The 25,544-nt window shown below is 46.4% G+C and overlaps 1 protein-coding gene across 1 annotated transcript in view; it reads right to left on the bottom strand.

Moving 5' to 3' along the window:
• The window catches only part of SULF2 (sulfatase 2), a 448,960-nt gene that overhangs the window by 403,193 nt on the left and 20,223 nt on the right, over nt 1-25,544 (bottom strand). Inside the window, exon 2 of the mRNA XM_060230836.1 lies at nt 13,899-13,968. The gene's annotated coding sequence lies outside the window, so the exon portion shown is untranslated. The remainder of the gene's footprint in view (nt 1-13,898; nt 13,969-25,544) is intronic.

The raw sequence follows: 25,544 nt of genomic DNA, 5'->3' as shown, positions 1-25,544 counted from the left end.
AACTGAGACAGAAGAATAAAAATTTGATTTTAAGATTTGCATTGTTTCCTTACCTGCATTAAGTTACAAGAAAGATGCGGTAAAGTAAGTATGAGCATCCTAGGCTGTGGAGGGTTTAAGTGCATTATCCAGCATAGAAGCAAACAGGTAGCCAATACGGTTGATGCAGCACTGGAGTTATGTGATAAAAGTTGCTGAGCTCCAGAAAAGAGCCTTGCTGATAACTTCTGTAGCTGTTGGATCTTCCAAGACATCTTCAAAGGCAGCCCCACAGGGTTGCCAGCCTCCAGGTAGGGCTGAAGACCTGCAAGGATTACAACTGATCTTCAGGGAACAGAAATTAGTTCCCCTGGAGACAATGGCTGCTTTAGAGGGTGGGCTCTATGGTATTATACTCTGCTGAGTAAGGATGCCAGGTCTAACTCAGGAAATATCTGGGGACTTTGGGGGTGTGGAGCCAGGAGACTTAGGGGGTGGAGCCAAGAGCAAGGTTGTGACAAGCACGATGAACTCTAAAGGGAGTTCTGGCCATCACATTTAAAGGGACTGTGCTTCTTTTAGATGCCTTCCCTCTACTGGAAACAATGGAGAATGGGGATACTTTCTTTCAGGGCTCATAAATTGGATCTCCTGGTCCAATCTTTTTGAAACTTTGCAGGGAGGGGTTGAAGAGAGGCACCAGATGCTATGCTGAAGATTTGGGGGTATTTACCTCAAAAAACAGCCCACCCCAGACCCAGATACCCATAGATCAATTCTCCATACCCTATGGAAACCAGTCTCCATAGGGTATAATGGAATGCCCAGCGGACATTCCTCCCCCCTGCTTTCTGAATCCTGAAGTGAGGGGAGGGCCTCCAAACCATGGGACCCTCTGCTCCCAACTGGGGATTAGCAACCCTACTGCTGAGGCCCCTTCCTTCTCCAAAACCCACCCATCAGCCCCAAATCTCCAGATATTTCCCAAGTGGGAGCTGGCAAGCAACCTTATGTGACACACAGCAAGTTACAGCAAATTACAGCAAGTTATAGCAGGTTACCATAGTGTGGTTATATAGATCAGCAGAATCTTGATAAGGGGCCAGTTTATGGGCTAGAGGTAATTGAAACAAAGTGCTCCTACCAACAGCACCAGACTGTTTATCCATCAAGGCTGGCTCCAGGAGCACACCCAAACTCTTAACTCAATCTACTTAATTTTTGCTTGTTTATAGTGCAAAAGATTCAGTCTTTTAGAACATGCAGTGACATCAGTCTAGAGCCATTCTGTCACATACATGAAGTGTTATCCTCGGCTGGGAAGTATATTTTACACATACACAATCGTAAAACAGTGAGACATGAAATGCAAGGTATGTTAACACCTGTAGTAGGAAAGAAATTTAGAAACGAGAACACAGCCAGTGTCAGCCTAGGGAGTTCACAGTCCTATGAATTACTGATTTTTCCCACCTTCCAGAGTTTCAAAATGCTGACATACAGTTTCCATTCCAAAGAACAGGTTTGTATTTTAAGAATGCCCCATCCTTTCAGTTATACTGACTCACTCTGCACTCCACCATGAGTCCAAGCTGGAGTATAAATAATGTAAATAAATAAAAGGAAAGGGGGGAAAAAATCCCTGAGGCCCTGTTGTCCCTCCTTCCTTTTCCCCATGAAAGTGGTAACGTTAACCCTGACAACTCTTCCACTACTTCAGGATGAATTTTTTTCAAGATCAAGTATAGGCTAACAGCATCTGAACTTACTGAGATTGAGAGGGGGAAATATACTGGGATCATAGTGTCAGTCCTGAATGCTGCAGTGGTGAAAAATGCAAACTCTAAATTAGGGATTATTAGGGAAGGGGTTGAGAATAAAATGGCTACATTGTAATTATCTAAACCTTCAGATGTGCCCATCTTGGTTCTGAATTGTTGCTCTGAGGCTAAGGCAAAACAAACTGAAGCTGAATCCAGACAAGGCAGAGGTAGCACTAGTTGAGAAGGCTGATATTAGAGGGACTGAATCCACTTGTCCTAAATGTAGTAACATTAAGAACATAAGAGAAGCCATGTTGAAGCAGGCCAATGACCCATCCAGTCCAACACTGGGTCACACAGTGGTCAAAAAAACCCCCAGATCCCATCAGGAGGTCCATAAGTGGGGCCAGGATACTAGAAGCCCTCCCACTGTTGCCCCTCCCAGGCACCAACAATACAGAGCATTACTGTCCCAGAGAGAGAGTTCCAACAATGCCCTGTGGCTAATAGGCACTGATGGATCTGTCCTCCATATGTTTATCCAATCCCCTCTTGAAGCTGTCCATGCTTGCAGATGCCACCACCTCTTGTGGCAGTGAACTTCATGTGTTAATCACCCTTTGGGTGAAGAAGTACTTCCTTTTATCAACCTCTTCAGAGAAGATTAAGAGCTTTGGGGTGCTCAGAGACCCTGCCTCACTGCTTGAAAAGCAGGTTGGCAATGGTGTCCAGGAGTGCCTTCTGATTCACCAACTTGTTACCTAGACTCAGCTGATCTGGCCATACTGATCCATGCTTCTGTAACCACACAATTGGATTACTGCAATGCATCTATGGGACTGAAGACAATCCAGAAACTACAACTGGTCCAGGAGTCTGACTACTGTCAAGGCTAGCTGCAGAGAACACATGCTACCCATTTTCAAATGGCTTCATTGACTGCCAGTCTATTTCCAAGTTTAATTCAAGGTCGTGTTATGACCTTTAAAGCTCTTTATGACCTAGGACCCGCATAGTTGAAGGATCATCTCCTTCCATATGTTCCTGTGTGCTGAGTATGGTCACTAGGCAGCCATCTGTTGGCTGTCCTACATCTTAGGATGGCCCCATCTGGCATCAACCACAGCCATCATGGCTTCCACTCTGTGGAATGGGCTCCCTGAGAATCTTCAAGAGGTATTGTAAGACCTGCCTGTTTGTCAGGGCTTTTGAGGGTGTTGAATAGCGGGCATCTTTTAAAGGGGGAGGGAGAGGGATTTGGGGCTGTTATTTTATCATTGGTTTTAGCTGGGGATGTTTTAACTGTTATTGAAAGCTGCCTTGAACCTAGAGGAAAGGCAAAATATAAATGTTTCAGTAAATAAATGGAAGTAATGCAGTATGCTGCCAAAGATTCCCCTGAGGAGACTGCCAGTTCTTGCAAGGCTTCAGGGAAACTGACTGAGCATGTGCAGCCTGCTGTAGAACACCTCTCTCTCTCTGGAACAATACCCTCCCTTCCTCTCCAGTTCTGATGCTATGCAACCCCAAACAAGACAGAAGAGGGCATAATGGAACTGCTGAGGGCACAGGATGCCCCTGAACTCCACAGTATGTTAAACATGGATGCAATCTCCTATCTTGCTGGACGAAGCTTTCTTTTTTTTTCCAGTCAAGTCAAGCTGACTTATAGCAACCTTATGGGGTTTTCAAGGAAAGACACATTCAGAGGTGCTTTGCTATTGCTTGCCTCTGGCTGATTCAGCACTTAGCATCTGTTTCCCTTCTGTGCGGGGCTCCTCACGGCAGCTCTTCTTCCTGGATTTTGCATTAGCATCTCTGGAGCAGGGAAGATGACGACGACCGTATATTTATACCCTGCCCTTCTCTCTGAAACAGAGTCTCAGAGTGGCTTACAATCTCCTTTATCTTCTTCCCCACAACAGACACCCTGTGATGTGGGTGGGGCTGAGAGAGCTCTTCCAGAAGCTTCCCTTTAAAGGACAACTCTTGCAATAGCTATGGCTGATCCAAGGCCATTCCAGCAGCTGCAAGTGGAGGAGTGGGGAATCAAACCCGATTCTCCCAGATAAGAGTCCATGCACCTAACCACTACACAAAACTGCCTCTACATCAAAGGGCCACATGTTCCCTGCTTGCTCCCTAACCCACGCAAGCTCAAGAGCCTAGAGAAAGACCAGGACAAAGGCTAATAATGTGGAATCATGCTTTGTGTCACAACCTTAGTATTCCTTGGTGGGCTGCCATCCAAATATTGACAAGGGCCAACCCTATGTAGCTTCTGATATCAGGTCAGGCTAGCCTTGATTATCCAGGCCAGGGTGGAAGAAGGGTGTAAACCCTGACAACAAGTAAGATAAAGTAAGTCACACCAAACAGCTGCTATTGCATTTTAATGGCCTGTAAAATGAGGGCACTCTCTCTTATCTAATGTGACAAGGAGCACTTCATGGGAGAGACATACAATATGGCAGAATTTCAACCTAGTGTGAAACAAAGAAAAGCAACTTCTGAAATTTCTTTCTTAGTGAAACCTGGGAATAATTTAATTTTTAATAGGAATTTGGGGAAAGTTAATACACAACATAACAAATGCAAACGAGGAGAGCAATAAACAAAAGGACCTAAATCTGACTTTATCCATTTATTTGTTTTGCATATCCCTATTTAAAACAGCAGCATTGTTTTCTCATCCCTCAGTGGTGCACTATTTGTACAGCAAATTGTTACTGCCCAGCTTCTGTTCTGTTCTTCCTCTTATTCCATTCTATGGCGGAGTTGAAAAGATATCCTGCTACAAGCAGACAAAACCCGTTACAAAAGATCAAAGAAGACTAAAGTGGTTTAGACACAAGTCAAAGCCCAAATGCTAATGTTTCAGATGAACTTGCAGTGAACCATATTGTGCATGAAATCATTTTGATCTTGCCCTAACACTGCATCATCCGAATGTCTGCACTAATGATATCATCCCATACAATGATTGTGTTTAAATAGATGGTTACCAAGAATATCTAATGACAGCATCTCCACATAATAGGAGATAATGGAACATCTAAGACAGTACAGTTTTCAGGGGGGAAGGGAAGCGATACCACAAAACCATCTGAAGTAAGTACAGGAAGTAGACTTTGATAGAATATCGGCTGCAAACTTTGTTATCAAACAAGATACAAAATGGGACATGTGTGCATGGGAGAAATCTCTTCCTGACTTCACTGAACTGAACTCTATGCAGTTTTTTTTTTTTCAAAAAAGACACACCCCACCCCCGTGATAGTGGCAAGTACTGCTGCAGTCAATAAACAAAGATGTAGCCTCTGTGCAAAGTTCTGTGCTGTGTGTTTGTATCCCTTCTTTGGATTCTAGGCTAAAAGTTTTAGCTGGTTGTATTTCACATTGAACACACTTTAGAGCAGTATGTTATGTGGATACAAAAGGCTTATCTGCCAGTGGACGAGACTACAGTGTTGGCTGAACACGCATTACACCAATGGAGTTATGCCAACTTTGGCTGAATGTAGAGGTAGGATATAAGCTGATATGTCAAGTCTCAATCCTAACTTTTCTGGAAGTACTGAACATATTTTGTGTCTGGCAGTAACTTCCAACTTTCTTTATGGAGAGGCCCAGTGCTGATCAAGGCTATATAGTATGCATTCATGATATATAGCGGGATATACTATATAGGTGTGGCCAAACTGTAGCTCTCAAAGCCCCACCACCCTGGCAGCCAGCTTGGATAAGGCATTTGTCTCTACAAATCACTTCACCAAGTCAAGCCAGCCTGCAACTTAGAAAATGAATTTAAAGTTGTTTTCTTTCCACCTCTGTCCTCCCTCCCACCCATCTATTTTCCTTCCTTCCCTCCCTCCCTCCCTCTCTTGTGGCTCTCAAAGATCTGATGTTCATGTCTTGTGGCTCCCCAACATCTGATGTTTATTCTATGTGGCTCTTAAACAAGTTTGGCCACACTGAATCTGCGGCCCCAGAGGAGACACTTTCCTGCATTAGCAGGAAGAAAAGAGAATCCTGTGTTAGAGGAAAGAAACTGCCAGTGCTAGTGAAACACATCCACAGGATCCAGCTCAAACATCTGATGAACTTCTTTATTTAAAAAGCAATGAAAATACAAAGTAAGGATTTAAACTATCATGGTGTCCCCAAGTTCAATGCAGATATTATACTTTAGTCAGACTGCAGCAGTGGTCAATTTTTGTGGTCAGCAGTGGCCAATTTTTGTGGTCAATTCACATAGAGTTGGAGCATATGGATGTGTGAATGGAAAGAACTGTAGTGAAAGATTTTCACCACCTTCTCTCAGAAGGCCCTGTGTCAACATTTCAAAAAAACTCTTCTGAGGGCTGGAGTCCATCATAAACAAAATGCACCATGGTATGGGATTTGAAGACTGCACTGAGGAATGAATTAGGGATAAATGTCTCCATTCCCTTCTGCAACTGGAAGGAAAAACCAAGCTCTCTGTCAACACAAGAAAGAGACAAAAGCACTTTTCTAAATTCCTCATCTCCACTGCAGACTCTATGCTGTGGCGCATTTTGAGACCCTAACCCTCAGTAGAAGATTTTCAGTGGCCATAGTGGTCTATTGGCAAAAAGGGAAGATGCTTAATGTAAGATCTGTACCATAGTGGTCTGTTGGCAAAAAGGGAAGCTGGGTAAGATCTGTGCCCATAAGCTCCTGCTTGTATTTCTGCTGGATCTAACCCATAATGCCTCTTTTTTGCTAGTTATTCTTCCATTGTGGCTTACCCCGAGACAGGGATGGCAGCCTCCAGGTGGGGCCTGGGGACCCCCCAGAATTACAGCTCAGCTCAAGACTACAGAGATCAGTTCCCCTGCAGAAAACAGATGCTTTGGAGGAGTAACTTTATGGCAATGCACCCCACTGAGACCCCCCTCCCCACACTCCACCCATCTCCAAATCTTCAGTAGCTTCCCAACATGGAGCCAGCCACCCTACCCCCAGATCACATGGAGAAGTATCGTGTGATGCAACGGTACAACAATGACATTTACAGCCCCAAAGTTGTGTACTGGGAAGCTGATCTTCCATTTCAAGATATGACCAATTGCTAGGGGAAACTGAAGCTTGACCCTCACAAGCCATATTAACTGGACTAGTGGTCCCCAACCTATTTCAGCCTGTGGGTGCCTTTGGACTTCTCATACAGTATGATGGGCACAACCACAAAATGGCTGCCACAGTTTACCTTGAATCACAGTGAAGTAGTGGCAGCTGCTGACAAAGCAATGTATTTAAAAATCTGAAGCCATTCACATCTCCAGTGCTCAATCAGAAGCCTTTCTGGGCAAAAGACCTGCCCTGCCCACTTTCTAAAAACATTTGGCGATACCAGAAAAGGCCCATGGGCATCACTTTTGGGACCTCTGATATAAGTGATTGTTTGGGCAGGCATGTTATGAAATAACTGTGACACAGTAAGCAACTGCAGTATTATCTATAAAAGTGACAGAATTGTTTGAAAATATTTCATTCATCTTGACAACTATCTTAAAAAAAAAAAAAAGCATACACCCACAGTTTATAGGTCAACTAAGAACATTCCTTCCTTTTCATCTTTTCAAAGGATGCAAACAAAGCCACTTCCAATTTAATGTAGCCAGAAAGAAGTTATTTCTAAAGCAGCCTCACAAACATTCACTTTTAGAGAATGTTCCATACATCCATGTTGGTGATATATTCTAAATGGCAGCTATCCTTGCAAAACCTTTAACATGAAACAACAACTTTGAACAAATAAATGTTTTTTTTTCCAGTAGAATTTTTTAAAATTGTGCAAGTTGCTTAAAATATTATATACAACACTCCAAGAAAACTGATTTCTGGGAACCCGTATTAGGCCATTTCGCAAATCTAGATGTTTTAATAATCTTCTGGGAGTTACAAGCAGCTAATATGCCTAGATGAAAGCCCTAGTATTTCAAACAAAGCCATTTTACCACCCCCCAAAAAATTAAAACCAGACATTGTGCAATAGAAGAACTGTTGTTATGGAGTGGAATCATCAGTCAACAGAAATGATGAATCTGAAAACAAATCTAGGAAAAAAAGAAGACGACTGCAGATTTATACCCCACCCTTCTCTTTGAATCAGAGACTCACAGCAGCTTACAATCTCTTATATCTTTTCCCCCCACAACAGACACCCTGTGAGGTGGGTGGGGCTGAGAGTGCTTTCACAGCAGCTGCCCTTTCAAAGACAACCCCCGTGATAGCTATGGCTAACCCAGGGCCATTCCAGCAGGTGCAAGTGGAGGAGTGGGGAATCAAACTCGGATCTCCCAGATAAGAGTCCATGCACTTAACCACTACACCAAACTGGCTCTCCTCTTTCCTCCTGAAGGACTTGAAACAGCCCTGAATGTCTTCTGTGCAGTGAGAAGGAACACCTGTGAAAGTTCAGCATAGAAAATGCTTGAGCTTTAAACACTTAAAAGGAAGGAGCCATGGCTCGGTGATCTGCTCAGCATAAAGAAAGTCCCTGGCATCTAGATGGCAGATGATGTGAAAGATCTCAGCCTGAGGCCCTCCAGAACTGCTGCTAATAAGAGTACACAATACTGACTGTGATGGACTAAGGCTCTGATTTCGTAAAAGGCAGCTTCATGTGTGTTCACTTAGCACACATCTAGCATATTACAAATGCTCTGGAAACAAAGGCAAAGAATTATCACACAATGTTGAATTTGATCTTGTCCTGTGTTCTTGGAGTGGAATAAGATACAGAGGTCATCCTACAGAATACACAGTTACATTCCATCTCCCATGTGTTTTAGGAACAGTCATTCTTATGTGAAGCAAGATCACTGATTTTCTTCATGCACACTAAATCTGGGGTGGCAAAAATTTAACACAGGATAAATGAAAGAGCCCTGAAAGGGCTGTGTCAATAGATCCTTACTACATCACCACAGAGAAGCAATCAAATGCAAGCTTACCATACTCTGCTGTGTCAAACACAAGACATTCACTAGTGAGTTGGTAGAAAAGGATTTAGCAGGGCAGAACTATAGAGTAAGAGGTCAGGCAGACCACCGCAGCTTCATTCATTGTGCCAGCAGGTTACAAGGCTCAAAGCCCAAAGGTAGGGAATTGCATCTAGCTAGCTGTCATCTAGGTAAATACTTATTTGATTAATTCAATGCACAAAATGACTCGAGAAAATACTGACTGGCTCTTGGCATCTTGCAGGAGTTGTATAAGCCTGTCCTTACACAACTGTTTTGTCCTTGTAATGAGGTCTCAAGATTGTAAATCACTCAGATTCACTGATCCCCATTCTTAATCCCACTGCAATGCTATATGGAAAAAAACCTGGTCTCTGCTGCTTCAGTTCCCTGCACTGGTCACGGGATACCTCAGCTTAGCTTCCTGGGAGCCCCACTTATTTGCAACTAAGCCCAACTCCTGATCTCATTTCCTACCTGCTCTACCTGGCTGCTTCTTATTTTTTTCCTTGAAAGCTCCTTTCTGAGTTTTAGAACATTCATGTACCACTGACAATGAACCCATTTTACTTGTCTTCTGTTTGCCAGCTACAAGATTTGCAAAGGGCAAATATGGCTCGCCATTGGCCAAATGATAAAATTACCATTGCATGCCCTTGGTAAAATGATTAACTGAGCCCATATACATATGGCTAAGCTACCCAACAGTGAGCTCTCTCATATTGGGCTATCACCCTACTAAGGGTAAGGAAATTTTTGCTACCTCCCTTCTTCCCCAGCTATTCTGCTATAGAAGTATAACCACACTACATGAGGAATTTCTGTGCTGGCTGAGTAAAGATACCCATTTTAGAATGTATTTTACCACCCTTTGCTATCTGATAAATAGTAATGATTTGGAGTTGAGGGTAGGCAGTGAAGTGGCCAAGTTTGCAGATGACACTAAATTGTTCAGAGAGGTAAGAACCAGAGAGGATTGTGAGGAACTCCAGAGGGATCTGTTGAGGCTGGGTGAGTGGGCGTCAACGTGACAGATGAGGTTCAATGTGGCCAAGTGCAAAGTAATGCACATTGGGGCCAAGAATCCCAGCTACTAATACAAGTTGATGGGGTGTGAACTGGCAGAGACTGACCAAGAGAGAGAGATCTTGGGGTCATGGTAGATAACTCACTGAAAATGTCAAGACAGTGTGTGACTGCAATAAAAAAGGCCAACGCCATACTGGGAATTATTAGGAAGGGAATTGAAAACAAATCAGCCAGTATCATAATGCCCCTGTATAAATCGATGGTGCGGTCTCATTTGGAATACTGTGTGCAATTCTGGTCACTGCACCTAAAAAGGATATTATAGCATTGTAAAAAGTGCAGAAAAGGGCAACTAGAATGATTAAAGGGTTGGAACACTTTCCCTATGAAGAAAGGTTAAAACGCTTGAGGCTCTCTAGCTTGGAGAAACGTCAACTGCGGGGTGACATGATAGAGGTTTACAAGATTATGCATGGGATGGAGAAGGTAGAGAAAGAAGTCCTTTTCTCCCTTTCTCACAATACAAGAACTCATGGGCATTCAATGAAATTGCTGAGCAGTCAGGTTAGAACAGATAAAAGGAAGTACTTCTTCACTCAAAGGGTGATTAACTTGTGGAATTCACTGCCACAGGAGGTGGTGGCAGCTACAAGCATAGCCAGCTTCAAGAGGGGGTTAGATAAAAATATGGAGCAGAGGTCCATCAGTGGCTATTAGCCATAGTGTGTATATACATGTGTGTGTGTGTGTGTGTGTGTATGTGTGTGTATATATATATGTTCTTATGTAAAATTCTCCTAAATCCTTAAAGGGTACAGATAACCAAGAGATATTATAGTCATCTCTATGACCTTATGCAAACTGTAAGCCATTGGAAGTTACTACCTGATAGAGAGTAACGTTGGTATGAATAGTATGAATCCTTGATATTTTACCCTATAGCACCTTACTGCAGTTCCTACCTGGAATAGATCATTGGTACAAGTGAAAACAATCTGATTGGGACTGCACAAGTGTCAAAACTAGTCCCTGGATTAGATTTCTCAGCCCTGGAAACACAGATGCAACACCCACTTTGTGTGCATGCTGCTTACCTGTTGAATTGTGGTGATGATTTTTTTTGTCTCAACTAAAATACATCTCTGCTGTAGGTACATTCCTCTGAATTATAACAGCAGCTGTGCACCCTTAAAACCTTTCTACATTAGTCAGCATTAGCTGTTTCCCACTTGTGTCTGCACCATTTATTACTATGTGCAAAGTGGAACACTGCTTTCCCCCTTAAAAAAAAGACACAAAAATGGATGGTAAAAAGAAAGAAAATGCTTTGTTTTATTAGCTGAGTATCTAAAAATTATTATAAGGCGTTCCTTCATTACTCAAACTGATGGGAAGTCTCTTAAGGACAGTAATGGTTCAACAAAAATAGAACGTAGAACACTGACTAGCTTTCAAACAGATGCAACGGAACAGTACCCTCCTGAAATAATTCAGAAAAGCAACTAGCTGCAGAGTTGAGAAACCCAGCAAACTATGAAGCATGATTAGCAAATATAGACAATAATTTCAGTAAAATTATGGAAAGCGACTTCCCTCTAACCATTATTGCAGCAGTAGAGCCAGTTTGGTGTAGTGGTTAAGTGCATGGACTCTTATCTGGGAGAACTGGGTTTGATTCCCCACTCCTCCACTTGCAGCTGCTGGAATGGACTTGGGTCAGCCATAGCTCTGGCAGAGGTTGTCCTTGAAAGGGCAGGTGCTGTGAGAGCCCTCTCCAGCCCCACCCACCTCAGAGGGTGTCTGTTGCGGGGGAGGAAAATAAAGGAGATTGTGAGCCGCTCTGACACTCTGAGATTCAGAGTGGAGGGAAAGATATAAATCCAATATCATCATCTTTTTAGTTCTCAGACAAAAAAGGTGATCTACGTTACTAGTAGCCAGCTGTGGCCCCCATCTGCAGAAAGCTAAATCTGTGGATCAGATTAGCCACATGAAGGCTAAACAGATTTTTCATTTAACTTGGGGCACTCTCCATGTTTTCAGAAAAATCTGAGAACAAAAAAAAATGCATGGGGGAGTTAAATTGGCCCTCAATTTATCAGCTCAGAAGGAGTCACTCCATCCCATCCCAACGGTAGATGTCAGCAGCCAGGCCAGGTCCAGGCATGGAGGCAGTGGAGACTGGCAGCCATGCTGGATCTGGGCATGACTAGGTGGCCTAGTCAGGGGCAGAGGAGCAGCCCTGGGCACTCTTTGTTTGCGGTTTTCAAACTTTCTTTATTGAAATAACAATTAAGCTTACAACAACAATATTCAATAGAGTGACAAACTATTACAAAGAAATGTAACTGTACAATAATTAGTAAGTAGTCATTCACATCAGTGTGATTTCATGTATAAAGAAAGAACATTTACACAGTAAGAATAAATATTCTGTATCCTAATATCTGATACAACCCTTACAATGACTATACATCAAACAAATTATAACCATTCCTGCAATTGAGACCATTCATATGATATACATGATTTGCCAGTTATTCTAGTACTGGATATCATTTTTCATCAAAATTTGATTTTTTAGGAAACTGCATTGCTCTATTAACACAATTGGTAATATTCTCCATAATGTATTGATCTCACAGTTTGCTGAACCATAACAAGGATGAAGCCTTTTGATTCTTCCACCTGGAAGCTATTGTTGTTCTAGCTGCTACTATTAATGTGTCTATTAGTTCTTTATTTCTCAGCAGTCAGTAATTTAAGAGCAATATTTCAGGACAAAAAGGAACTTCACACCCTGTTATCTTTTTTCGGTGAGACAAGATTTCTTTCCAAAATTATATTACTTCACACAACCACCAACAATGGGCATATGTTCCAGTTTGTTTACAAGTTTTCCAACAATTTGGACTATATCCTAGGGGCACTCATTGCCTGGACCCCCACCCCCACCAAAGAACCTGGAACCAGCCCTGAGGTACTGGATCCAACGTAGCCGTACTAGAAAAACAGTACTTCTTTTGGCTAGAGGAGGGCAGGACATTTCTGCCAGTTTCCATTTCCCATTGACCCCCATGTGGTCTGTGTGAGTCCCCTCACTTACAGAAGCTGAATTGGAAAGGAGTCAGTTGTCTGTAGCAGCAGAGGAGATACAGGAAAGTATTCCACAACTGTCACTCTACTATTTAGATTCAGCTCCAGGGCTGAACCCAAGGCCTCTGGCTCCAACTCATCACAAACAAATTGAGATCTGTCTATGACAACTGAATGCAGCCATTGTCTATACACAGCCAAAAGAAGGGGCCTTCAGAACCACAGAATGTAAAACATACGTCTTTAAAAAATTTCAAACACTATCATTTCACAAGAGCTGCATTCAAACAATGGCTAATACTTAACTCACATAGCAACTTTCTAGTGATATTCTCCATTTTATCTATATTTAATTTATATGCCACCTCTCCACAGACCTGCTTGACGAAACACACAAAAATGTGTTTTACTTATATTACATGCAATTATTCAATTGTCAAAACAGAAAATGAGCCCAAATCTACTAAGGATATCTACTGATAAATAAATCTAGTGAGGATATCTGCTGATATATACTTCCTCCTTTATTTTTTAAAAATATTTCTAGATGAAAAACAATGGCACACTCAGGTTAGAAGGGCTTTGAATATTAAGACCCTTAGCTAACTAATACACAAAATATCAAAAGGAGAAACCAACAGCAACCGAAGTGCACTTAGCAAGAATTTCCAGTTCTCAGTCTAAGAGATCTGCTTAGTATGTATCAACATATAATATTTATATTGCTAGGATACTATACACACCATCTAGGTAGACTGGGGATGGAGTTGAGCCAACACAAGTATTTTTTAAAAAATTAATATCCAAAAGTCATGCTTCATCATACTACAACACTAACACCTTTCAAAAAAAAATTCTAAGAGCAAATACAAACATTACAGTTTTTCTACAGAGATAGAACAGATAACAAGCAAGTTAGAAAGGAACTGATATTTTATCTCCTTAATAACATCGTAAAAATACAGCCAGTTTCCATAAATTCAACAATACAATGACAAACTATAGGGACTTTTTTTTAAAAAAAGAGAGTATCACTTACTTGGAAAAACTTAGTTTCCACCTCATCGTGCCATTGTTATTCTCAGAGCAGCTGCCCACCAGATAGTGACCTAAAATAGCAAAAGAGAATAGTGCATGTGTCATCAGATTGCTTGCAAAGGATATTGACATTACCACTTGGTTTAGTTTCTTCCACAATTTGGGACTAGCTATGCTTTACTGCCTGCTATCAAGTTATCTTCAAGGTAAATGTTCAGATGTGACCTGATTCAATGGTTCCTTAAATGAAGTCCAACCCAAAGAAGTTAAATCTGAAGTAAACTTTTCTTCTTGCAAGGTATGTTTGAGATTGCAGACTTAAAGTTGTTTCACATATTTACTAAAGGCAAACCCAGGTTCACTGCTGAAAGTATACTCAACAAGAGGCTGTAGCTAGTCTAGGGATACTGGTGAGTGTTCCTGTATTGTATGTTTATTTGCTGCCTCCACACTTTAAAATTTTAGCTATCTATTTCAGACATCTTAAGTATCTGAAAGCATACTGAGTGAAACTGTGCGTGAGTTCAGCTGTGGTCAAGTGACTGAACACAAACAAGCTGAAGTTAACCCCAGATGAAATGAAGGAGACACTAGTCAGGAAGGCTGATGTCTTAGAGGGTTTTATGCTCTTTACTTTTGATAAGGTTAAAAGAACTCTGTTAGATTCTGGGTGGTTGCAAAGAGTGCTTTATTTCAGCTTTATCTTGCACAGAGATTGGCTCTCCATTTTTAGATTCAACTGATCTTGCCACACCAATCCATCCTTTGATAATCTTGATGCTGGACTGCTATAATGTATTTTACATGGGGCTGTCCTTTGAAGACAATCTGGACACCAATTGAAGTGGCAATTTGTATGCTGTCTGTCTCTTCCAACATGTACGCAGTTAATCTCTTCCCATACATGAGCATCCACTGAGAAGCTCCCTCACTATTGAACAGCTTTTCTGAGCACTGCGTGGCTCTGGAAACTGTGCAAGGCTAAAAGCTTAAGAAAGCTTTTCAGTAGATATATTTCTGAGGAACATGTCTGTCTATGCTGGTTCCTCTGTTATAATGTTTTAATATTCAGTATCTATTCAGTATGATGGAATCTTCAGTGTAAGCCCCCTAGAGTTCATCATAGAAGAAAGGCAGATTAAAAATGTCATAGATAAATATATATTGTTTCATAATTTTTTAAAAATTATGCTGCAACTGGATGAAGCAGGTTCATCTCACTGTGATGAATTAAGTTTCATCTTAGTTTAAAATAGCTGCCTTTAAAGACACACACATGACTTAGAAACCATGTTAGGTTTTACAAAAATTAGCAGGAACATACCACTAGTGTCAATCAGTCTCCAAATGTCTTAATGCAAAACATTCCTTTTCCTGTAAGCAAACCAACCATAGACATTCAATTAACCACAGAAGGAAATTTTCTTGATGCGCCGAAGTCTACTCCTTTTACATAGCTCACCTGTGTACATAAGAAGACATTCCTAAGCAGGTCAGCAGTCAGTCCCATTTTATTCAGTAGGGTTTACTCTGAAAGCATTCTTAGGATTGCAGCCTGATTCATGGATTCCACAGAAAAGAAAAATCTCCCAAATTTTAGGTAAAGTGTAGATATGATTAAACTAATAGCTAACCCCAAACCCCAATGCATATAGCTGCCTTTCAGAGACTGCATAACGTCCAGAGAACTGATTCTCTAAAGAGCAAGAGTCCAGTAGCACCATAAAGGCTAACAAAATTTGTGGCAGGATATGAGTTTTCATAAGTCACTGCTCACTTCTTCTGATGCTCTCTTCTACAGCTACAGACTGACTAACATAGTTCGCCATCTTGATGATTCTCTAGGGAATATGTATTATATGCAAAAATCACAGTTTCCCACACCATGGCTCAATCAATGTTTGCTAGGCTTGCATCAGGTTGCAGAACTGCATTTTGTACTTACAGTAAAGAATCCAGGTGATATATTATGCTACACGCACAAGGCAATCATGCAAACAGGCACCACGTCAGGTGCATAGATTGCTGTGTGACCTGGCCCTTGATGATTGACTTTGGCCACTCATAGCTGTCATTTGCCTGAAACAAGCAGCAAGATGGATTCATCATGCAGAAGTATTCGCAAAATGTATCAGCCACCAGTGCTAATTCATGCACTTCCCGAGAAAAAGCAAAGGGCAGAACTAATAAAATGATGAGCAACTGTCTGGGAGTAACAGTGAATAAAAGCCAGGCTCCTCAGGCAACCACGGAAGTAGGAATAGAGATTATTTTCCTTGCCCTCAAAAAACAAATATCACCCACAGTTCTGTTTTCATACACAAGCAAGTGCCCCAGCCTGCCCTCTTCTTAGCAGCCACAAATAGCTCTGAGTCTTCGGTGCTTCATTTCTCATAAAGTAATTGCTTAAAAACCTCCAGCTATCTTGCTGATCTTGAAACTCATCCATGTTGTGGAAGGAAGGGTCCCTGAGCTAAAGAGTGAAAGAACTGCTGCATTAAAAAAAGACTTACAAGTACCTCTTTTATTTAAAGTTCTCAATATGACACAAGCACATACACATCAAAACTCTTTAAGCATAGATCCACATACTATCATTGTAAAACCCACAAAAACAAAATTAACCTTATTCCTACCTTCTGTGACATTAATAGTTTGGCTAGGCTTTTCCCCCCAAGAACTGCATACAAACTGGAAATCAAATCCAGGTGGGCAGCCATGTTGGTCTGAATCAGTAAAACAGTTTGAGTGCACTGGCATGTTTAAGACCAACAAAGTTTTATTCAAGGTAAGAGCACACACATGTATCTGAGGAAGTATGCACATGCACACAAAAGCTCATACCTTGAATAAAACTTTGTTGGTTTTAAAGGTGCCACTTGACTCAAACTGGAAATCAGTGTGTCCAAAATTATGATACACATAACTACTTCACTTTTAAGCTAGCGGAGTTTTAAAATGCTACCCATGTAAGAATTTTGCTTAGATAGAAGCAAACTTTTGCTCTATATGATATTTTTTAAAATTCCATCCTTCTTCTTAAGAGTTCAGAATATTCTCCCTTTTAATTCTCACAACAACCTTGCAAGACGTGAGTGAGTGGCCCAAGTTCACACATGGAGCTTCACGGCTGGGTGAAAGTTTTAAAGCAGGTCTCTCTGGCTCTAGTTTAACATTAATCACAAAACCCTACCAGCTCTCATTAGAGGAGGAGGAGATTGGATTATACCCCACCCATCACTTGGAATCTCATAGCAACTGGTCAAATCATGGTCAAATCTCAGGATACTTAAATCCTGAGACTCCTAAGTATACTTAAAATATCACCTTAAATCCTCAGTGTGGTAAAATCCCAGGATACTTAAATTCAGAGACTGGAGGAATGACCATACAAGACAGTTCCAGATTTGAAGAAAATTCTGAGGTAATTTGCCATTGCCTGCCTCTGCACAGTAACACTGGAGTACCTTAGTGGTTCCCCATTCAGGTATTAACCAGGGCTGATCCAGCTTAGCTTCCAAGATCTGGCAAAACTGGACTAACATAGGATATCCAGGTCAGGGTTAAATACATAGCCCTGGTTTGCCCCCCCAGTCGGAAGAACGACACAACACACTGTATGGGTATAAACAGGGCAACTTTATTGAACAAACAGCTGGGGCAACCTAACAACTACCCGGGCAGGCGAAGGGAAATCCAAAACCCTTCCCTGCCCGGGGATGGGCGGGACACCCCGCCCCCAGCAGCAGCCCGGTGAAACTAGCTGCTGCCAGGCCGGCAACGGTCGGGGGTCCCCTCCAAGTGGCGCTGCCGCCCTCCCAGGGCCGACACGCAAAGGAGGGACCCTTGTAGCGGGAAGGGCCGCAGAGGGCCGTTGAACCCAGCTGCCGTCCGTCCCCCGCTACCTCCCTTAACCGGGGAAAACCATGGGTGCCCACCAAACAAACCTGACTTCCAGTACCGCCCCCTAAAGTTACCTAACATAAACCCAACCCCGAAGCAGTAGTACAAGGTAGGCGAAAAACATCCCGGCTCAGGCCAATCAGCCGGGATGAAAAAATTCCTACCTGGCCCCGATAAACGGCGACCGGAGAAGCCTGTACTATTGCAGGGCGGGAGGGTGGGCCGAAAACGGCCAGCCAAAGTGCGTGGCCGCGGGCGTGGTCTGGCCTATAAGGCCCCCAACAACCACGCCCCAACATCCCCGGATGAAGAGGCCGTCTTGCCTCGCTCCATCCGGGGAGGCAAACTCGGCCCCCGCCCTAAAGCCGGCGCGGGCGGGAAGGGGCCGGCTTGCCCCCCCAGTCGGAAGAACGAGACAACACAGTGTATGGGTATAAACAGGGCAACTTTATTGAACAAACAGCTGGGGCAACCTAACAACTACCCGGGCAGGCGAAGGGAAATCCAAAACCCTTCCCTGCCCGGGGATGGGCGGGACACCCCGCCCCCAGCAGCAGCCCGGTGAAACTAGCTGCTGCCAGGCCGGCAACGGTCGGGGGTCCCCTCCAAGTGGCGCTGCCGCCCTCCCAGGGCCGACACGCAAAGGAGGGACCCTTGTAGCGGGAAGGGCCGCAGAGGGCCGTTGAACCCAGCTGCCGTCCGTCCCCCGCTACCTCCCTTAACCGGGGAAAACCGTGGGTGCCCACCAAACAAACCTGACTTCCAGTACCGCCACCACAATGCCAAGCCTCTGCTTAGGCACTTGGGCACACCCGCTGGCCTAAAGCCAGCCTAAGCCCCAGCTGGAGGTCAACCAAGAAAGCCCTATTACCTGCTACGGACAGGTGGACACCGTCCTGCCGATACAGGTCCGCCTTGTACGACCGGATGGCCGGGTGTGGCAGGTAAATACCAAGGCCCCCGGCGAGCGCCCTCCGCATCGCCCTATTAGCCTTGCGTCGAGCCCTCTCGACACCGGCTGGGTTCCAAGCAGCCCTCCACACCCGCCGCGGAAGGATGGCGGACCACAGAATCAGCACCTCGGGCCACCTGCTCCGTATCACCTGGAGGTCTTCGATCGCCTGGCATGACAGGGCCCTCCCCTGCACCAGGCCCAAATCGTTACCCCCAAGGTGAATCAACAAAATCCGAGGCGGAGGGCCGACCCTCCCCCGGAACAACAGCGGCAAGAGGCCGTCCCAACGTAAACCCCGACGCCCTTGCCATTCCACCACTGCCCGCTCACTGAGGCCCAGCTGCGAACCAAAGGGCGACCGTCGAGCGTAGTGGGCGGCCCAAAAAATCATGCTGTGGCCGGCGATCAAGATCCTTGTCCTCTCGCCCCACGCCACAGCACCTGAAACAAATAAACAAATTGTAACCATCAACATTACCAACGCACCCTCAGTGGGTAATGGGCCGCACGTAACCTTTATAAGCCGCAGACCTCCACCTTCCGACTTTTTGAATGGCAGCTACCGGGTATCCCATGGCCGCCGCCGTCGATGCAGCGCCAATACGGAAAGAATGGGTCCCGAACCGTACCCCACCCAGGCCAAGCTTGTCCAGGGCGCGGCTTGTTACAGACCAAAACTGGAATTTGGTCAATGGCAGCCCGTCCTTGTGCCGGAATAGTGGCCCCAGAGTATCCCCACGGACAGCGATATATTCCTTCAGGGCCAATACCGGGCAGATGTCACTATCACGGCAGGGTCCCAGGGTGATAGACACGCCCCGTTGTCTCTGATCCGTCTTTGACTTACGGATTGAGATGACAACGCTGTCCCCCTGGATCTTAATATCACCCGCTTGTAGGGCCCGCTCGGAGCGGTCCTTCCGGGAGCTGACCACCAGCTCACTCACTCTGAGTGCCCCGAAAAATGCCGTCATCGCCGCCGCCTGAAATAGCGCGGCCTCGAAACTAGAAAAGCAAACTGAAGGCCAAACGGCCCTGAGTCCCTTCAATACAGCTGGTGAAAAAGGGTGCCGGGTGTCAGCTCGGGGTCCCTGTTCCCGCGCCCAGCCCTCCAGCATTTTGCGCAGTCTGAAGTCATCAGACCTATCTGGGAAGCCGTTAATCTTTCCATGAAAAGCCAGGGCTGCCAACTTGGCCCTAATCGTCTTGACGACTAGCCCCTTACCTTTTAGATGCACGCAAAACTGCATCAGGTGCGATACCGGAACAGGCCAACGGATGGCCAACCCCACCTGCTCCCTAAAGGTCTGGAACTGGGTAACAACGCGGTGGTAGGCCTTCCTGGTGGAAGGCGCCAGAGCCAGCATCATTGCTCGGTGGACCTCGAGTCTCCAAGCCGCCACATTTCTGCGGGCATCCGGGCTGGCAGGAGATCGGCCTCTGGTGCGAGGAGGCGGAATCGCTCCATCTGCCGACGAGACAGGGCATCCGCAACTCCATTGCACACGCCGGGCACGTGCTTAGCCAAAAACAAGACATTTAAGCGTAAACAACATAAAACAAACGCCCTAACTAGGCGCATAACCGGGGCCGATTTAGAGGACAGCGTATTGATCACATGGACGACTGCTAAGTTGTCACACCAGAAGTGGACCACACGATTAGCTAAAGCCGGTCCCCATAATCGAAGCGCTACCACTATCGGGAAAAATTCCAAAAACGTTAAATTCCGGCAAAGGTCGCTGGCCAGCCACTCCGCAGGCCAGGCTTCAGCGCACCAGTGGCCACGAAAATAAACACCAAAACCGATAGACCCAGAGGCGTTGGAAGTAACCTGTAGCTCAGCTTCGAGCGTGAGCTCCTCCCGCCAGAAAGAGACCCCGTTGAAATCGGACAGGAAGTGCAGCCACACCTGCAAATCCAGTCTCATGCCCTGGGTGATCCTGACCTGGTGATGGGGCCGGCGCAAGCCCGACATGGCGTCGCACAAGCGCCGCAGAAATGCTCTCCCCGGGGCCACTACCTTACAGGCAAAGTTAAGGTGGCCCACTAGTTTCTGAAGCTCCAATAGCGATAACTTGCGCCGGCACATAGCCGTGGTCAGCATCTGCTTCAACTGGTCGATTTTTTGCCCTGGCAACCTGGACGCCTGTTGGGCAGAATCCAACTCGATGCCCAAGAAAGTCAAGATGGCCGCTGGGCCCTCCGTTTTCTCGTGCGCGAGTGGAACTCCCAATTCCGATGTCAGCTCCATAAAGGTCTGAAGCAGGTGGGCGCACTGGCCCGTCCCCTGGTGACCCACAAACAAAAAATCGTCCAGGTAATGCACCGAGGTGGACAGACCGGATCGGGCCCGTAGGGCCCACTCGAGGAAAGTGCTAAAACGCTCAAAGGCTGAGCACGAGATGGCACATCCCATAGGAAGGGCCCGGTCCATATAAAACTTCCCTTCGAAAGTGAAACCCAGGAGCTCGAAGTCATGCGGGTGTACCGGCAACAGGCGAAATGCCGACTTAATGTCGCATTTCGCCATTTCCGCCCCCACCCCGCAGCTCCGGACGATCCTGACTGCCTGATCAAAAGAGGTATATTTCACTGTGCAAAGGGAGTCCGGAATGCCATCATTGACTGACCCTCCTTCCGGATACGAAAGGTGGTGGATAAGACGGAATTCCCCCGGGGCCTTCTTAGGCACCACGCCCAACGGTGATACCCTCAGATTGGGAACTGGAGGGGTATCAAAAGGGCCTAAAACCCGGCCCTCCCTGCATTCCTTGAGGATTTTGTCTCTAACAACCGGTTCCATCCCTTTGATGGACTGCAAATTACTGGACATACAGGGGCCCCTGGGCCCCTGAAACGGAATGCGGAAACCATAACTAAAACCATTCAACAAATAAACCCGGTCTCGGGCTCGCGGGTAAGCCGCTAGCAAACTTCTAAGAACCGTCACCCTGATGGGACTGGGGCCCTTTTCCAGGTCCAGGGGCGTTACCACTGCCCGCCGACCGCCTGCCCCCCGACCGGGGCTTCGTCTTACTGCAGGAGGACAACGAGTGGGCACCGCCACACAACGGGCACTCGTGCTTGTATTTGCACGGCTTTCTGGTGCACCCCGCCTGGGAAGCAAAATCCCAACAGACCAGCCGGGGTTGAACCGGCTGCCCCGCTGATGAGCGGGGACCTGACGCCATTGCCTGTTTACTGACTAAATGGCCGCTATCCGACCTGTCGCCACTGTTAGGCTTAGCTGGCGACATGAGTTGCAGCCAAAGCTGCTGGTGGATCTGGTCCCAAGGGATGCCGGGGTTCAAGGCCGCTCTCATGCAGAACTCCTCGTCATACTGCTGCCAGGCAGCGCCAGAGAAGTCCGTATAGGCTTTATAGATTATGTCAATATATTGAAACAGCGGGGAGGCCCGTGCAGGTTGTGCCCGCGTGATGACCCCGGCGTAAATCAAGAACCCCGGCAACCAATTGGCCCAGTTCCTTTCCACCTTGCGGCGTTTGATCTTTTCTTTATCTTTCTCGTCCAGTTCATCTTTGTCCTTCTTTTCGAGCTCCCGATAAAGAAGGCCAAAAACATCCACATACTCACCACGCAGGATTTTTTCCCGCGTGGCCGTCGTCAGGTGGTCTCCTAAAGGCATGGCAGTGTCTCCAAAAGGGCGGCAGTGAAAGGGGACTGTACCCCATGCACCCGGGGGGCAACCCCAGTTCCCCCACTGAGGGAACGGCCATCCTAATGGCGACAGGCCGCCCGATTGGCTCCCCCAGGGCAAAGCGCCCACCGGGGCAGGCTTGCCAGCAGCATCGGAAGGCGCAGGAGGGGTGACTGCCACTCCCGCCCCCGGGGTCGGGCCCCATGGCAAAACTTGCCCTTGGCCAAACGAACCTGCTGTCGAGGCCGGCCCAGGCGCCCACCCCAGGCTAAAACTGGCCGGTGGGGCCGACATGTACGATGAATACCAAGGGTTCCAACCCCCCCAAGGCCATGCGCCGGAATCACCTGGCCGCCCCTTCTTACCATCAGGCTCCACGCCGGCCGGCACCCCGACAGGAATAGCACCAGCTGCACCGCCCGGGCGGGCCGGCCCTTCAGGGGCATTACCTTCCTCCACATCTGAGTTGTCGTCAGGAGGCTCCTGGCCGGACCCGCCTGAAGGGCCCGGAAGTGCTGCCATTTCCTGCAAGGAAGAAAGACGGGCCAGGACCTCCTGCTCGAAGGCCCTGGTCGAAGACCGAGCCGCTTTGCGCCCGCGGGGAGGGATGGTAGCCCCAGGCTCCAACCCATGATGCCTCTCCAAGGCCGCCAGGCTATCGACAATAGCCTGCCTGGTTCGGGCCTCCTCCTCCGATCCCGGGGGGCCACTGGGGTTGGGCCTCTTTTGACCCTTCTTTAAGGGCTGCTTGCCCTTTGACTTCCCTTGACCCTTGGGCATGTCTCAGACCAGGCCCAGTACAAAGGCAAGAGAGAAATTAGGCCCCTTTTACACCCAGTAGAACCGCAAATGGCAGCTCTACCCACCCAACCGTGCAGTGTACACCAGCCCAGGTTCAGCCCCCTGAATGAGAGGACCCAGGCCTGCAAACCACCCGCGGAATATGTGGGGGGGGAGGGGTCGCTCAGATCCGCCCACCTACATGCCAGGACGTGCGGGGGCAACCAAGAAAGCCTCCGGGGGAGGGGGAAGACGCCCACTAACTCAAGCGGCACAGCGCCGCACGAATGCACGCCGCCCCAATCACCCCCGATACAAACCGCGCTGGCCGGCTGAGAGGCGGCCAGGCGCCGCGCGAAACAGCTGCTGCCGCCTCAGAAGCAGGCCGGAAAGTAGCGACGCGGCCGCTCGCCGCTCTCCCGCGAAGCTCGTCCTGAGGCCGGTGAGTCGATCGCCGTTCCTGGCCGCCAAAAGGAGGGAGGAGGGTGGGAAGGGGGGGGGGGCGACAAGCACCTCAGCCGCCAGTCCCGCTCCCACCGACGACGCTACCCCGCCTTTCCCCCGAGGCCCTGCAGACGCCTGAAGGGGCTGGGGAAGACGTGCTCTTCTCCCGAAAACGGCCAGCCAAAGTGCGTGGCCGCGGGCGTGGTCTGGCCTATAAGGCCCCCAACAACCACGCCCCAACATCCCCGGATGAAGGGGCCGTCTTGCCTCGCTCCATCCGGGGAGGCAAACTCGGCCCCCGCCCTAAAGCCGGCTAAAGCCGGCGCGGGCGGGAAGGGGCCGGATTCTGTCAGTAAAAGGGCCCTTTCTGGGACTATTTTGGCTTTTGAAGGAGATTCATTCACACCAGGCCTGGCAGCAACTATCAAGCAACTTGCTACCACATGACTTGCATGACTCAACCAGGTCTCACTGCTTACTACTGTTTAACAGCAGCCATCCCACAAAACCAGTATGCTGTACTAGTTGAACTTTCAGACCAAGATCTGGGAGATCCAGGTTCAAATCTCCACTCTACCATGGAAGCTCACTGGGTGACCTTGGGCCAGTCACATTCTATTGACTTAATCTGCCTCAGAGTTGTTGTGAAGATAAAATGGAGGAGAGGAAAATGATGCAAGCTGCTATGGGCTCCATTGCAGAGAAAGACAAGGTATATGCAAAGTAAGTAAAAAACAAATTCAGCAGGAGTTTTGGGAGGGAGTTAGTTGGTAGGTTAATTGGTGAGTGGGAAGGAGACAAGGATGCAGAGAAACGTATGGTTATGGGGGTTGCCAGGAGGAAGAGGAAATAGTGCGCGGAAAGAGACCCAGGGGATAATGATGTCACCCATGCAAATCTATGCATGTCCTTGTTAGTTTACCACTACACAACTAGGCTGGGCTTGGCCCAGGATCTGTCATTGCACAACTAGTTTTTCTGGGTAGAGTCTACTACAGGGAGGGAAGAAGGGAAATCTGAGGACCGTGAAGCAGATAAAGGTAGGTTGGTTGGTGAGTAGGAAGGGAAGAGCAAAGCAGGCAAAGAGAGAGGCTATGGGGGCTTTCAGGAAAAAGAAAGACGAAAGAGTGGGGAACAGAGAAACGAGATGCTGCTCACAAATCCTTGTGGGCCTACCTCTTGTGATATTACTGACTGACTGTAATTCAGTTAAAAACTTTGCAGAGTCCGATCTAGAATGTTCTCTAAAAATATCTTTTGGAATGCTAGGACAGAAATATGTATGCATCGTCTCTTATTCTCGCTAAGACGCAAATCCTGTTAAAAGCTCTGCATGTGCTATCTTGATACCTAGTGTTGCCTTCAGTAAAGTCTAGTCAGGTACAAAGTGAAACAAAAAAAGAATCTATAGCTCACAGCCACTTGCGAGAATACCGGGGAAAGGGGGAAATCAGAGAAATGATATAGAAAACAAGTGTAACGTGATGCTTGATTAATGGACTGGAGAATCTCATTAGATATAGCAAGAAATCAATTTGTTTAATTTTAGCATATGGAGGCTTATAGTCCCAAAGAGTATCTATGCATTCTTTCAATATCATAACTTGTCATTTCAGGCTCAGGTTCAGAGCTGTACACCATTTGGGGAGCCAGCAACATACCAATATTTTAAAAATCTGCTGGAAGTTACATCCAACAGGAAAAGTTGCTCCCCACAGCCAAATATGAACTGCACTTCTCTTTTTTTTGGTGAGGCTGTGAAGTCCTCCAAAGCTGCCTTTATGTTTTTTTAGGGTTAATTAATTAAACAAACAGATGGTGAAGTAGTGAGTCTTTCCCTACACACACACCTATCATATTTAAAGACAGTTTGGTGTAGTGGTTAAGTGTGCAGACTCTTATC

The sequence above is a fragment of the Heteronotia binoei genome, chromosome 2 (assembly GCF_032191835.1).
Source record: "Heteronotia binoei isolate CCM8104 ecotype False Entrance Well chromosome 2, APGP_CSIRO_Hbin_v1, whole genome shotgun sequence".
NCBI classification, from domain to species: Eukaryota; Metazoa; Chordata; class Lepidosauria; order Squamata; family Gekkonidae; genus Heteronotia; species Heteronotia binoei.
This window is presented reverse-complemented; position numbering and strand designations above follow the sequence as displayed.